The sequence below is a fragment of the Vanacampus margaritifer genome, chromosome 16, assembly GCF_051991255.1.
Source record: "Vanacampus margaritifer isolate UIUO_Vmar chromosome 16, RoL_Vmar_1.0, whole genome shotgun sequence".
In the NCBI taxonomy this organism is placed as follows: domain Eukaryota; kingdom Metazoa; phylum Chordata; class Actinopteri; order Syngnathiformes; family Syngnathidae; genus Vanacampus; species Vanacampus margaritifer.
The window spans coordinates 11,049,341-11,065,269 of record NC_135447.1 but is presented as its reverse complement, the minus strand read 5'-3'; the positions used below and the strand labels follow the sequence as shown (position 1 = coordinate 11,065,269).

Genomic DNA, 15,929 nt, shown 5'->3' with positions numbered 1-15,929 from the left:
GCGTTTGTTTGTCAATGATAACTGTTGAACCAGTTTTTTAAAATTGAGTGTATTGTTTTAATTGCTTTTCCCCCCCTATTTTTGTGTTATTTTTTATTTGTAGTTTCTACTAGTGTTTACTATATTTTAAATGTATGCAAGATGAGTTGGATATTTCCATTTTATGGTTATAATTTGTATTTTTTCTTTCTTTCTTTTTTTTAAATCATGGGAATATTTTATACGTGCAGCAATTTTTTATTTATTTATTTTTTACTGTATTTTAAATGTGCTATAGAAGTAAACCTTGACCTTGGTCATCTCGAGAACACTAAACCCTATAAGAACAGTAAATTAGCCACTTGCTGACTTTTAAAATCTTTTTTAAATGACATATAAGAATATGGATGTTATGTTGGCATGATCTTTATGGGCACATTTGGCAGTTAGTGACGCGCATGTGCAAATAAGAGTTGCAAATGTAATTTGAATGGAGTCTGGTCCACTTGCCCTTGAAGTGTGGAACAATGTCCTGATTGAGATTCCGTAAGGCAGCAGGAGCTTTTTCACTGTGAAAACTTGGGCGCTGGAATGGAGAATGAGATGATCTTGGATGGATTATGTCAAGATAATGGAATCATTCAGATCCAAAATGGGCAAAGGACGTTTTTAGCCAGCAGCCATGCCGAGTTGCTTTCTGCCTGGCTCCATCCCAGCATCTAATTTTCTTGTGTCACCTGCTCGCCAACGTGCACGCAAACTCGCACCCCCTTCATCCTTCTTCTACCGCTGCTCTACTATTATTTTTTTGGGGGGTGAATATCTGATGTGGCAGCGTGGAACGGAAACTGCATAGAAAGCAGCAGCCAATTAGGAAAGCGCTTTTCATGTTGAGGCACTGCGCTGCCTACAAAACGGCAAATGCAAGGAAGGAAGTACATTCTTGCACATTCTTCCCATGCATACAAGAACATATTCCATATTCCGTGGATAGTGACCAGAGGATGTTTATTTACTCAATTGCAGATTATTATAGTGAAAGGGCAAGAAGCAAGCATGAATCACACAACATTGTCTCAATCTAATATTGTGCGTGGGTAGGTACGGCTGTTTTGGCTAGCAATAGATATCTAATGGGACTAATCAAGCATGTGATAGTAAATAATTCTTCAAAAAAAGAGGCTTTAAACTGTTTAAAGCAACTCCCAGATGAAGTTTGCAGTCTAAGCAAAAACAAGTTGTGTAACCTTACATTAGCTTAATGCTAACACACTCATGGAAAACGCTATAGATGAGCTAACGATTAGCAACTGTGTTATAGGCAGCGGATGATTGAGCGTAGATGGGGAAACAACACAGACAATATCGCAATACTTAGAGGCGTATATGTTTTATTCTCTGTAAAAACTCTCATTTGAGCTTATTGTGTCACCGAGTGTCGTGATGACTCTTGGTTTGTCTGCCCTGGTGGGCAAGGAGGGTACACTGGAAGGAGCAGCACAATTGCAACATAAAATCACGATGCAGTAACTTCTTTACATCTCCATTCCTTGCGTGTTTTTACATATTTGACCATTAAATCTGGTTCTTAGTCTGATCTCAGAGGACGTTTCGAGGTTAATATTGAGATATGAGATGGATGAGGTGCCCACGGGTGTTGTCACAAAACCGCTCAACTCCATAAACTCCGTAACTCAACTCTGTATCCGTATTTTTTCCTGCTGGGGAAAACTTGTGCTAAAATTTCCAGATGGTGTTGGAAAGGACATCCACGCACCACGCTGCTTTTATCTGGGCTGATTTGTCTTGTCTCCGTAGAACCTTAATTTTCAACACAGCTCCCCTCCCATATGATAAAGTGGAACAGAAAGCAGCAGGCACCGGGGCCGTGTTGTTTATTTTTTCCCAGCATGTTCTATTATTGCTGCCATTACTGTCTCATCGCCCGCCCGACATAATCACCGTGCTCGCTTTTCTCGGAGTCAGACAAAATCATCCATTAAATCTCGTGAGGGCTTTTTTTTGTTGAAATCTAGCGACCAAGGCGGGGAGTCCTGAAGCTTGGCAGAGAAAAAGACTTGGAAAGGACAATCATTTGGAATGTGCCAGAATCCGACTTGGAGGTCTCCTTCCGTCCCTAATTCCCCTGGGTGGAGGTGCACTTAGTCACTAAAGCTTTGCCGGCTGTATCATGGAGGCTTTGGATAGCGTGGCCTTTCACTGTAAGGGAGACAGATTAAGATGTCTGTAGCCGAGTCTTCGCCGCCACTCTGAGAGTGCCTTCTCTTGCGCCCACTCCCCCACCTCACCCCCTGCCCCCCCACCTCTCCCTGAAAGCCTCACAGGTGAAAGGAAGTTGGTAGTGGTTGCTGTTTCTGGGTGTTTTCAACTCTGCTTTTGCGGCTGGTTATTCAGTCAAGCAAAAGGCAATGACGATGGTTTTAAAAAATTGCAGATAACGTTTGCCTGCCCTCCCTGCCGTTCGAGTTGAACAATTTAGCATCGCCATCTGCAAGCATTTCCAAATGGCCGTTTTGAAATGAAATATATTAGAACACAAATATAAAGTTTCCATATGGTGGCCACTAATTGTCAAAAATTCAACTATTTTAATCTGGTGCAGATTCCATAGAATGTGTTATTGATAGCATTGAAGAAATTGAACTCACTGTCTTGATTCAATCAGGCGTTGTCACCGACAAGCTATTAACTCATTCAAATCCAAAAACGTATAAAGATGTTTTTTTAATACTTTGTCTTTCACTCCCCAAAACTTTTTTTTTTTTTTTACATGTTTTTTTTTATGCAAGAGCAAACAGAAGGCTTTGATGCAGTTTCTGACATGAAAAGGTGGCTTAAAGCAATGGTAGTTATTACAAAAAGCGGCCAGAAGGTGGCGACAGAGTATAAGAGATCAGCCAGGGCCATGTTGCAACGAGCTCTTTTTTTTTTTTTTTTTACCATTGTTTTAACCAGGAATGTGAATATTGATTAAACTTAGCTATATTTTAATGCTGCAAAACGGAAACGGATACAAACATATTTTTTCTTTTGGTAGGTTCCATGTTTTTACAACATTAGAACATAATATTCTGTGGGCCTTGCGAAATCAGTCAAAATCCAGTAAACCAGCCAGGAGCGAAGGGGGTTGCTTCAGTGAAAATGGCTGGGAGTCAATGAGTTGTCTGATTTATATTAAGACTCAGGCATGAAAAATACATTGGAGGTACTGGTGACCCTCCGCCAATGGAAGGGGTGGGAGCACCCATGCAGTCATGAAGCCCAACGAGAAAACAATTTCACTGAGATGATGACGTCTTCCTCCTCCCCAGCAGGGAGCAGATCTTTCATCCAGGTTAGGCTTTGCAAGTAGGTCACCCGCAGCCAGCCAGCAAGGCTTGAAAATTGAGATCAATCTGGATGGCTTTTGAAAAGTGTCTGCAATGGGAGGATAAGGTGTGTAGAGGAGGAGCGCTGGTGCTGCTGGTGATGGTTTGGATCTCACTACCTGTGACGTCTTGCAGCCTCTGGCATCAGATAAGCCACCCTACTTGGAACAAGTCTTTTGGAAATCGCAGGCTTATGTCGGATCCGCTTAGGTAGACTTGCAAGATGAATGTGGACCGTTAAAAAAGAAAAGAAGTGAAAGCCTTTTCCTGTGCTACAGATTTTAAAAGTCCGTCTATCGAACTCAAAGACATTTTGTTTGTTTTCTTCCTGCTTTTTTTCTGTTTCAAGCCTCGCTGATGTGGACGAATGGCTAGCACACCCAGAAACACACTTATGGTCTCGGCTTTGGATAACTCACCGTGCGGGTGCTTGCGTGTTTGTGTGCGAGTGTGAATACACGTAAATCACCGGCGGTATAAACGGGCGTCCCCGCAGCGTTTGTGCGCAGCTAATGAAATAACCAGAGGCGGCTTCGGAGCCACCCGCTGGGCGAGACGCCACCCCTCGGGCCATCCCTGACCTGACTCTCCATCACAAGTCGGTGACCCCTGAGGTGTATGTTCGCGTGCATTTGTAACAACTTAACCTCTTTGTACCTTGTAGGCCCAAAAATTCAAAAGGCAAAAAAACACATTTGCGTTTTGTCATTTCTGTTTTTTTAAGGTCATTAAAAATCACTTTGTGTAACAACTCAAGATCAGATTTTTTGTGTATCCTTTTAAACACTGTAAGATCCATTCAGTTAAACTCTTTTGGGATCATAGTTTGTGGTATCATTCTGGTTTTTGTACTTATAAGAAATTATAAAAATGATTTGCTGTTTTTCACCATTTGTGGCAGGACTTGGTTGCCTCTATTTCCACAACAATAGACCATTTGTCTGTGGTTGAAGTCAATGTGTATTGAATGATCTCTGTAAAAGTCTTATCTCATGTCTGGTGAACTCCGGGTGGGCTGGGGGCTGGGGGCTTGGGGGTTTTGTGGTACCGCCCTTCAAGATAGTATAAGAATGTTGTGAGTCCGCTGTAACTTCGCACTAGTGAGAGGCTGCTGCTATTGTCTGGGAACTCACTTGTGCCCGGAATATTCTGTAGAAATAAAAGCTTCAAAGTGACTGTTCAGCGATATCCAGCCTGCATTCGGATAACCAACATTCTCACTACCCGAAAGAAAACGAACATGTGGAGAAAAAGATCATTTTCTCCAACACGGTACTTAAATTTGAAGAAACATTTGGAGTCGCAGGACAGTCAAAAATTGATTTAAGTGAAATCTAGAAATACGTTTTACAAGTAAACCATTTGTCTTCAGTTAACCAGAAAGAACCAGAAAAACAACGCATTTTACTTTCAAATACAAGACTATATCATTAATCGTTACTGTTCAAAATGCGTTTCCAACATTGTATGTTAAATCGATTGCTGATAGTAACAAATAAAGTAAGTTACTTTTAAAATGACGAAACCAGCAAAGTCGGTTGCTTTTTCAAGGTAACTGCGGCAACGGCATATCAGCTCAGAGCGAATATAACGTCTCATGTGTATTGTCAGGTTTGAGAAGAGGATCCTCAAGTGAATCCAACTCAAACTTCTTTCGTGCTTCGGCCAGCCAGACCCGATCGACCCATGTGAATATTTCTTTATCCTACAGTACCTCTTGCTTGTCAAATTCTCACAGTCTGGCAGCTTGAGGCTCAAAACGTTGTGAATTGGGCTGGGGGGAGTTTGATGCTGCAATTTTTCCACTGTCCCTGGAGCTCTCCATTCCCCCGTTTTGCTCCTGAGTCACACCTCTTTATGACAAGGGCCTGGAAGGCAGCATGAGCATAAATTGAAGAAGGGCAAAGATGTGTCTGGCAGTCATAGGGAGCCCCCCTCCCCCATCCAATAGACTGTATTCATTCTTTTCCATTTTTGTCCATTCGTCTCATATGCTCTCAGAGCTCACGTTCGGACATTTCTTCCGTCCTCTTGTCAGAGCTTGCTCTCTCACTCAATCTTCCCTTTCCTCTTCTATCGTCCTTCATGGACGATTTACTGAGCGAACATTCATCAAGCCGCAGTCCTTGCAGCACTATTTTAACACAAACCCCCAAACTAGAGCGATATCCCTACCTGCCCCATTTTAACATCGCCTCAGGGAAAAAAACAACTCAAAATTGGTATGAGTTCTTGAAATTCTACCCGTGTTCATTCCGTCACCTTGAGAGACTGATTGTTAGTGCTAATTGTGTTGTCATTCACGCAGTCGATTCATTGGTCGCAGTCGATTTGTTTGCAGACAAGAATCCCGTTGGAAATTTTGGGAAAAACCTTATTGAAATATCATTTATTAAAAAAAAGGATTAGATGTGACCTTTGCAAAGGGGGACTTTTGTTGGTAGGTCAGTGGATGGGGAATATCAGCCATCTGTTTTTTTGTTTGTTTCTATTTTGGATATGATTTTTAAAAGGAGAATCTCTGACTATTCTGAACTCCCGATTCGATAAGCAACGAGCAGTAATGCTAATGCCATGTTTCCACCATCGTACACGTACAATTACTCAATGTAGCCTATATACTTTTAATATTCTAAAGTCAAATTATTTTTTGACTTACCTTACTGACCTGTATTTGGATATTTCTCATTCGCCTTAATAAAAACGAGAAGCATTTGTAACTGCAGTTTAGGCACCAACCAAGCTAACAGTCAGACTAGCTTCTTGTATTTCTTTGGCTACTACAACTTTCTTTTCTTCTTTGCTTTTTCTCAGGTCAGCTGCGTTTGATCAGTTTAGAGTTGCTACTTTGGTTTGAAGCTAAATTAAACTTCTGCAAATCCATCACTTCTCAGGCAGTCTTAGATCCAAATGTCAAAAGGATTTCATCTTTGGTCAAGCAAAAAAACAAAAAACAAACTTCAATTCAATCTTCACATGAGCAAAACACAAACTTGAGGCCAATAGTCTCGTCCATTCCCGATTATTTTCATGTGCATGTTAGTCTTGTTTCGGGTTTTGTTAACGTTCCTCTCACAGTCGGTTAATCATTTGCTTTCAGGTCACGCCGTTTTCCATACATAGTCAGATTGAAACTGATGTCGGGAGGCTGCGGGGAAGGAGCTGTACAATCGAATGAAAGCCAAGGAAAAGAAAAGCCGCAACTAGGTGAGACAAGACGAGTGTCGACGAGATGGAGCTGGGCCAAAAAAGACGAGACTGAAAAGGACAGCTCAAGCGGAGACCAAAAAAAAGACATGAGGGTGATTCAGGGGTAAGGGTTCTCTTTTTTTTTTTTGAATCAATCATCTTTTTCTTCTGTCTGCAAAAAATGCAATGTTCAACATTGATTCATCATCTTCAAAAGTTGAATTGAGGCAACTGGATTCTTCTTGGTTGCTGAAGTAGTTTTACATTTAATCAAATCGAATCTAAGAAGCCTTTTATAAAACTTTTGGATTAAAGGTAAAACTAAGAACTGTCAAGTTGCCTCAAATCAACTTTTGAATTACAAAAATGCTAATCACAAAAAAGTGATTACACTGCAAAAACTAAAATCTTAAATAAGATATAATTACCTAAATTTGCTTAATTTGATTTGACAAGTTATTTTTACTTAAAATGAAATTGTCAGGCAAGATCATTGTGCTTATTTTAAGATACTTGTTACTTAATTATCTTATTTGGTCAAGCAGTCTTGGCATTGAGTGTTAACAACCAGTTTTAAGTACAGTGAGGATTAAAACAAGCATTTCCCACATTTTAAGAGGACAACTAACCAACATCAAAGGGCCTGAACTGGGGTTTCAAAAGCTTTCTTATTTTAATATTTTGCATAATCAAAGTCATGACAAAGAAAATGGGACCTGTTACCTCCCAGCTTGACACTCAGGCTAAGTTATCCAAGTGTGAAAAATAATACTCATGTATTTTAAGAAAATAGTTCTATTTATTACAGCTTGAAAAAAGTCGACATTACTTGCTTTTAGTCTGCAGTGGTTGATGTGGGCCTAGTATTATTTTCTTAGTTTTCAATATCTTACAGGTAAATTTAAGTAAAAAATTCTTGTTTCTTTTGCTTATTAAAGTAATAATTTTCTTATTTTACTTGTTCTTAAATTTTCTACAGTCCTTTTTGCAGTGTATCATGACCTGGAGGTCATGATTTTTTTTTTTTTGGAATGTATTGCTAATCACTACTATACTTAAAATAGATTAATTTGAATGTCTCATTAACCTTTCGCAGTCCATTAGACAAATGCGAGTTCCTTAATCAAATAGCATTCCATCGCACATTAAAGAAATGATCAGATAATTGCATCCTTAGCAACGTGTCTGATCTTTCCCCTCTTTTCTAACAGATTTTATTTTATTTTTTAAATTCTGCATATAAGTCACAAACGGTGCTTTCTTTCTGTTTGAGACAATCAACCATTTAGATAACAACACACATGCCAGGTGCATCCCAGGAAAATGAGTTTGGACAAATCACAGCAAGTTCATAACACGGTTGCGATCGTTTTCATTCCTTTGATGGGTGCATGTGTATCATCAAAATGTAATTGTTTTTTTTTTCTTAAATATTTTTTTTTTGCTTGTTTTGTCTGGCAGTCTGCCACTGGGGTAATATAACTTATTGCTTTGTGCTATATGAGGAAATTTATCTACATCAAGCAGATGGAAAAAGAAGAAAATTGAGTGAGCAAAGAGGAGGAAAAGAAATGATATCAGTGCATTAGAAAAGCAGATTATTGCACCAGGCCCATGTTAGGTAAAGTTAAATATCGCATTTCATCAAATGTATGTCGTCCACCTGAAGGGCACATATTATGGAAAACAGATTTTTTTTTTTTAAATAGCTTGTGTACGAATATTTGATGACACTAAACAACCAGGTCAACTTTTTGTATTCTGCACTTGCCTCTTTTTTTTTTTTTTTTACGTTATTGGCATAATAGGCACCCCCACACAGAATTTCTCTGCCCATGATACGATCAGGTAGGTTTGGCGAAGATCCAGAGTCGAGTAGCAGCAACTGATTAGCTTGAGCTAACACTGTTAGCTAAAATAGGCACAACGCCCAGTCCCTACTAATACTATGTTGGCGTGTTCTGACTAGGAAGAAACACACATTTTAATCCTTGTTTTTCGAGGACCCGAGCATGTCTTTACCAAATGAGTATTATCCGAAAGAACAACTTGACTGGCTGAAAAATCGCTGCTGTTCAGGCGCTGCGCTCACGACGAGTCAGCCGCTTGTCAGCAGACAGGAGAAGCGCTCCACAGGGTCATTTCCATCGGCCAGAAAATAAGCAGCTGCTCGCTTGTTCTTCCAATCCTTCCGAGCCATTTAGCTTTCTTGCTTCCTTAGCGCGGACAGGAATATCCTTCAGACTCTTCGTCCCCCGTGGACGTTTTGCTCTGTGGGCGCTTCCACTCGGGAAGGTGGTGGAGGTACAGCAAAAATAACAACCTGACAACAACACTTTTCAGTCAGCTCAGCCTAGAGCAGGATGTACTTTCATTCTTCTATTGTATCTTGTTGTAAAGATTATTTTGAATTATGCATTCAGTATTTTATTGTTGTAAATATTGCAAAATACTGTCTCAATTGTTCAACATATATATTGTACTGTTCGTTGGAGGCTTTTTAAAATTTATTTATTTACAACATAAAGTACTGTGTAATCTTTGGGTATTTACTAATTCAGTTGAACTGTAGTACACAACCCTCCAGAATCCACAACCCAAATTCCAGCTGTTCATGAAATCTTACTGTATAAAGAGTTTCAGTCCAATATCGGCAATATAACTTGATTTTGTATGGAAGCAACGTGGCCGTGGTTAATCACTAGATTTAACTAATGCAGTCCTAAATTTCCCATTTGTTTGTTTTTTATTCTGATAATAGTTTTATAGTCAGTGTCTAAGTTGGTGAAGACCACCCCTCCATCCATGTTCTATCATACTTGTCCTCATTAGAGTCACACGTAGCCTATTCCAGACGAGTGTTGATCCTGACTTCACTCATTCCTTACTGACTGGGTGAAAAAAAAAATCTACCCTGCAAGGTGTCCACGGAGCCAGAAAGTCTGAAAAGCTAAACTCTACAAAACTGTTAGCGTATCATCTTTGTCATGATTGGGTTCTGTTTTTCCTTGTGGGTCTCCCTTGGTCTTGTTAAGTGTAATCCTGCCCTTCCTCGTGTCAACCAATCAGTGCCCTCAGCCACTTGTGTCTTGACCCAGGTGTGTCTTGTTGTGTCATTAGCGTGCGTGTATTTAGTCTCCTTTCTCCCCTCTGTCTGTGTCGGTTCATTGTCATTTCCCTCCCGTCATGCTCCAAGTTTTTGCCTTGTTTTCTCTTGCCATTTGGAGTTCGCTTTTGTTTTGTAGTAATTAAAGTCCTTTTTTGTACATCACCTTTGCCTCCTTGCCCTGCTTCCCTGCGACTGCGTCCTCCACCAAGCTTTGCCTTCTTGACAATCTTGACACCTGTTCACCTAGCATCTCTTCATGCTTTCTGTTTGTTACTTAGCCTAGCATAGACTTTCAAGTCTCTGCTTTCTTTTTTTGTACAAACCATTGTGATCTGTAAACAATTTCTGGCCTTCCTTTTAAGAAAGGTGCTAAGAACCTTCACGTCACTAATGACTGTCGGAATGCCAGACAAGTGATGTGTCCCATTATTGACTTAGCATACTCACAGCCATCTCAGTGATGTATGGAAGGTGTAATTGGATATGAAATTGTCTGAGGAGAGATTGAGAGTGCTTCGCTCTTCAGACAGACAATCCACACTGGCGAGGGCACGCACTCTCTCCCCACCAACACACTCCCGCCGACTCTCCGTGCTAATGGAGACGATTTGTGTTTTCTAATGGCACCGTCCAGACTGGGGTGGTAATTGTGATGTATTAGCATGCCGCGACTGAGATTAGATTACACATGACAGGTTATTGCAGCGCTTGTGTGTGTTTGTGCGTCACTCTTGCTGCTTCCTGCTAGTCTGATTGGACTTTGCTGAAAGCACACATATCGACTTGCTGGCTTTTATTCGGAACCGTGATTAATGTGGAAGTCCCGGCCTACGTCCTAAGTCCTCCTCACTCAAGAAGTCGCGATGATCTCTGGCCTTGGGAATTATCGCACTGCACTTTTTTTGGTACATGGTCACATGCAGTTTTGACATTTGAAATGAAATGCCTTCACAATGACTTGAGGAAAAAGGTTGTTCATGTTTATGATGTCCTATTTTACCCACACACGTTTTTACATTCTGTCCTGACATCCGTTTTTTTATTTTTATTTAAATAAATTAATGAAAATGTCTAGTTTTCATTGCGGGGCAATTTTGAGGCCACTCAGACTGTGTTGTGACCGCAACTGGTAGACAAATGAAAAGGTGGTTGTGTGTGTGTGTGTGTGTGTATGCGCGCTTTTGTCTTTGCTACATTATGGGGCCCATACCAGCGGGCTTTTCCACGTTTAACTACCATTGTGGGGACCGACTTGAAATTGTGGGGACATTTTGGTGGTAACCTCAAGTTCAGACCTCTTTTTGAGGGTCAAGACTTGATTTTAGAGTTTAACTTTTTGACTGCCAAAAACTTTAAATAACGTTTAGTAAAATCCTACGGAGTGCCAAAGACATTAAGACGTTTGTTTCAAAACAGAGCATTTGGGTGAAACTAACCATTTTCTATTGTTGATTACTGAAAAACGGAATAAGGTAGAAACAAACTTTTTTTTTCTGATGAAAGATGAGAGTCCAATCTTTCATTTGGTAGTACGTGTGTTTCCATAGTCACAAAACACAAAATGTTCTGTGGACCTTGAAAGATCAGTCAAAATGCTTAAATCGGCTGGCACCCACGGCATCCCTTTTCTGAAAACGTCTGGCAGTCAAAGAGTTAAGTTTAAATTGGGTTATGGTTGAGGTTAGGGTAAGGAATGGGGGTGGCAAACATTTTTGATGGTTGGGGTTAGGGGAAGGGGCTAGGAAATATATAAGTTTGTTTTTTAAAGAAAAATGTCAGCTTTTTGAGTACCTCACTTAGTGAGCACTGAAATTCAAGCGGTCCTAAGCTGTATCAATGGCCCAGAATTTTAGCTCACTGGTAGCATGGCTTTGCCCCCCCCCCCCCCCACCAAAAAAAAAAAAAAAACAACAACACAGTTTTATTTTATTTTTATTTTCTACCTCTGCAGAGAAGGTATACATTGAAATAGTTCTAATGTTTGGCATCTTTGAGCAAACTTTCGGTAATATTTAAGGCCAGGCCGGGTGTCCTCTTTTTGAAAATCAAAATCAATATATGGTCACCCTACATTGTACTCATAGTATAAAGTTGACAATACCAGAAACAATTGGATTAAATTAGCTCATTACTGTACGTTGACCGTGTTTTTCATGCCCGCAAAAATATCCAAACACGTGTTCCGAAAAGTAACTTTGAAAATCCTCAATCCACTTCAGTGAGCTAAAACGGATATTGCGTGTGAAGGAAAGGCCATGTGCCATGTTTATGTGGACGTGGCCTCAATCTATTTACGATGGGCTGTTTTTCCCCGTGGTTTCAGTAAAGGTCAGATGGATATTTACAAGTAAACATAAAAGGTATGAAATGCGGAATAAAACCAACCTTTTTAAGGACGACAATGACCTTTAGCTGGTTTTACTGATGGTAGCTTGTCAACCTTTTTGACTAATTAACAAAAATCAAACAGAATGCTAAAACTATTAGCTTTGTCCTCTGAATTGTGGTAGTCGAATCAATGAGATCGCATAGAAAATAATTACATACGGCATTTCTCTTTCAGGCTGCATTCACATTTGTAATTGGAAAGTTAATGTTAAATTATGATGAAGCATAAAGGAGGAACGAGATAACTTGATTTTTCCCAGCCCATCAGTTTTAATGAAGAGCACCCCCCTCCCCTACCAGGCCCTGTCACCATGACAGATGACCGTTTGGCCATTCAATGGCCGTCATGACCAAGCAAGGAAAAGTTGCAGGTTATTACTTATGCCAAGACATAAAATTAATACACCCTCAAAGAGTTAATAAGCTTGTCTATTGATTTGTGCAATTTGAATGCTGCATTGTCAAAAAACATTTTACCACCATTCAATATTCACTTGCTGCTTTGGCGTTTTATTGTTTGCCTTGCCAACTTCTCTTCCTCTTGTCTTTAATTTGAGTCCGTGTATACATGCTATGTACTACTTTTTGTCAAGCTCCATAACTCTAACTATAACAGATGGACTCACGCACGACACTGGTTTTGTCCCAGGAAAAAGTTGAGCAACAGCCAAGAGTCTAAAAAGAAAAGTGTGCCCACGCAGTGGGAAAAAAATGTCCCAAAAAAATACAGGTGGAGTGTGGTTGATGCTGGCTGAAATTCGGGCTAGTGAATTTGTATGTTTTCTTTTCTAAGAGTTTTGGCTCATCGAGACATCAGAAAATGAAAGTTCTGCTGTTCGTACTTTTTTTGGGAGGGTGGGGAGGTCAAATTTATTATTATTTTTTTAGATTAGTATCCGTAAAAGTCATATTTGAAACATGACACCAGCTGTGGAAATTGTAGACCTTTTTTCCTCCCACAGTCATTTTAGCAATTTTGGGTAAACACAGGTGTTGCTAATGAGGCTCCTTAGGGCTTTTACACCTAAATAGTACCGCAGCATCATTGTTGTCATTAGAAACACATTACCTACCAATTTACATCAAAATGGCTGCGGCAGGGGAAAAAAAACACAAAAGTTTCATCATTTGAAACTTCATTGTGTTTTTGGGACGCTTGGATAACTGCCTAATATTTCAGATGGATGCAAGAGTTAATGGGAGGCATCCCTGTGGAGGCCGTCTAGTCTCGTCTCGAACCTGACAAAACATCGAAATCACAGAGCATTGCAAGGACAAACCTCTTAAGTGTAAGGTTTTCATCCATATAGCCTTCAAAATGACCGTATTACCCGTATATTACAAATTATATCAAATAGACTATTTTAAGACTGGTATTTTAAGACGTATTTCTTAAGAAGTTTCGTGGATGCACACAACTGTCTACAGGAATTCATGAAAGACGCAAGATCATCTTTTAATACTTCACAAAGTCATCTCAATCACAACATACACTGATTGATTAGTGCTTCAGTGCCGCTATTTTGGTTATCAACACAGTTCATTTAAATGTTAGGTTTTCACCATGGATCATTTGGGAGAGAACTACAAGCTCAAAATGAAAACTCAAGTGATGGAATTGGAAGTGTAAGTGGAAAAACAAACATATACTACCAAATTTCAGAAAATAATCTAGTCTTTGGTGATTTCAAAATCCATGTTTTGTTTAATTTTACTCGTCCTGAGTAGCCATCCTGGATAACATAATCTTTAAAACTAAACCCGGAAACAAAACAAAAACCTGCTCTTGGATAGGTCAGCACCAGACCAGGGGGCTGGAACAAATTAATGCGATTTCAATGCAATCACCTACAGTATTACTTTTATTATTATAAATAGTATTTTGTTATTTGACTTATTTGTCAGTGGTCACTAGAGTGAGTTATTCATATGTAAAAATAAATAGATTGATATATGTTTGGCACAGTTTTTACGCCGGACGCCCTTCCTTACGCAACCCACCCACAACAACAGTGGCTGGAAACGAGGATTCGACCCCCCCGGTGTTCAAAGTCAGGTGTACTACCCACTAAGCCATCCAACTGCCCAATCATATTCATGTGATAGATTTAAATTAAACCAGAAACTCGTAGCTAAAGGCCTCACTTTTCTTTTTCTCTTCTCTTGGAACGGATTGACATCTTTTGGGGATTAAAGCTAGCCTAGGCCATCTGGATGCAGCAGTTACAGTATGTGAACCTTCCCTAATACTGCGAATGCTGCCACAGCGGAAACCAGTCGTCTCTGACCTTCCGATCTGCCCAGCAGCTCAATCAGTCAAACCACTCTCAAGTCATCTGTCGATCTGTCTTTTACTCCCACAAATCCGCCTGTGTCTGTGTAGACGTTATTTTAGTGATTTAAAGACCTTCGTCAAAGAAGAACACCGGCATCGCTGTCAGTATATTCTGGCTTATCAAACGTGCCAGCTCTTGGTTGTCACAAGTCAATCGTACTTTTTTTAATGTGAATACAACAGATGGTGGGAGACTGAGATGGATGGATCTGTTTCTAGTATGGCAGCCGTTGTGTTTATTCTCACAGTTGAGTTGTAAAAGGTTTACAACACTTTTCTCGATTCCGGCTGATTGACTTTTCTTCCTTTACAGTGGCTTTGTGGCACTGCTGAAACATTTGACATATTTAGGAAGAGCCCCCCTGAAACCACAGACTTGATGTCATAGTCATATCAGTTTCATTCTCCAAAGAGGTCTTTCTGAGTATAAGCCGTAATTGTTGAATATTTTCACTCTCAATGTTCTCCTTGATTTACTGCTGGCCGCACATGGAGACCAAAGTTATCCTGTCCAGCTCCGAGGATGGATCTCATTGTGATGAGAATAAGGCTGAATCCCTTTGTGCTTGGAGAGAAGTATCATTTGTATTTTAATAGCGTTTAGCTAATGAGTTATTGATCTTCGCAACAAACTCTCTTGTGCTGATTCCGGATGCACTTGTTTGAAGTAAAACTTGTTCCATGGGACCACAAAGTCATCAAAATGACTAACTACATGATGCAGTCAGTCACATGGTTTTCTTGTTCTCTTTGTGTGGCTTTATGTAGCCAAGTTCTGCCTTTGCACAGACAAAAAGGAAAGCAAAAGCTCCTCCGGGCCCGAAGCAGCATCTGTCCAAATAATGCCCAATGAATGAGGTCAAATGGGGGAAATTACAGATTGTATTGCATGGCTGAACCCGCTATTTTTACCTGAGGGAGGTAAGGACAAACACAAATAGGAACCAGCGCCTAGTTTGGGTTTGATTTGCAATTAGTCTGTCTCAGACAGTCTGTCTCTCTTTGATTGGTCAAATGAGGTCAAATGTCACTAATGGTTACATTGGATCAGTGAACGCGAGTTAACCGCAGAGACTTGAGTATGTACCATGCATTGATTTGGTCCGCATTTCTGTCCATCTCTCGGCAATGGACCAAATCCAGCAGCATCACCAGAAACCGTGGGGGTAAGTTTGAATATTTGAAGCGAATAATTTTCCGAACTACAGGAAATAAATCACCATTGACGTGCCTTGAAGCAGGGGCGTCCATTTTCATCAAATACCACACCGGTTGCTCTCAGAGGGTCGGTGTACACTCGGCATGATATAACAACATAATGATCTGGTATTCCATTGATGGAAGTCTTGTTTGCTTTGGTTGGGTTTAGTTGGAGATGCTCTACTCTTCTCCTGCCATGAAATCCCAGCGCATCCACTGAGCATGTGGCGTGATGGTCGTTATTTCGCAACGGTCTATGTGGAGGGATGGGTCGAACCAGATATGATCGAGTGGGCCTGCAGGATGTTGCGCAACTACCCATTGCTGTCCTGTTGTTCTT

At 40.3% G+C, this 15,929-nt stretch overlaps 1 long non-coding RNA gene across 2 annotated transcripts in view; it reads left to right on the top strand.

Moving 5' to 3' along the window:
• The window catches only part of LOC144035980 (uncharacterized), a 178,614-nt gene that overhangs the window by 63,686 nt on the left and 98,999 nt on the right, over window positions 1–15,929 (top strand). For both annotated transcript variants that reach the window (XR_013288549.1, XR_013288548.1), the window contains exon 2: window positions 6,469–6,681. This is a non-coding gene — a long non-coding RNA (uncharacterized LOC144035980). The remainder of the gene's footprint in view (window positions 1–6,468; window positions 6,682–15,929) is intronic.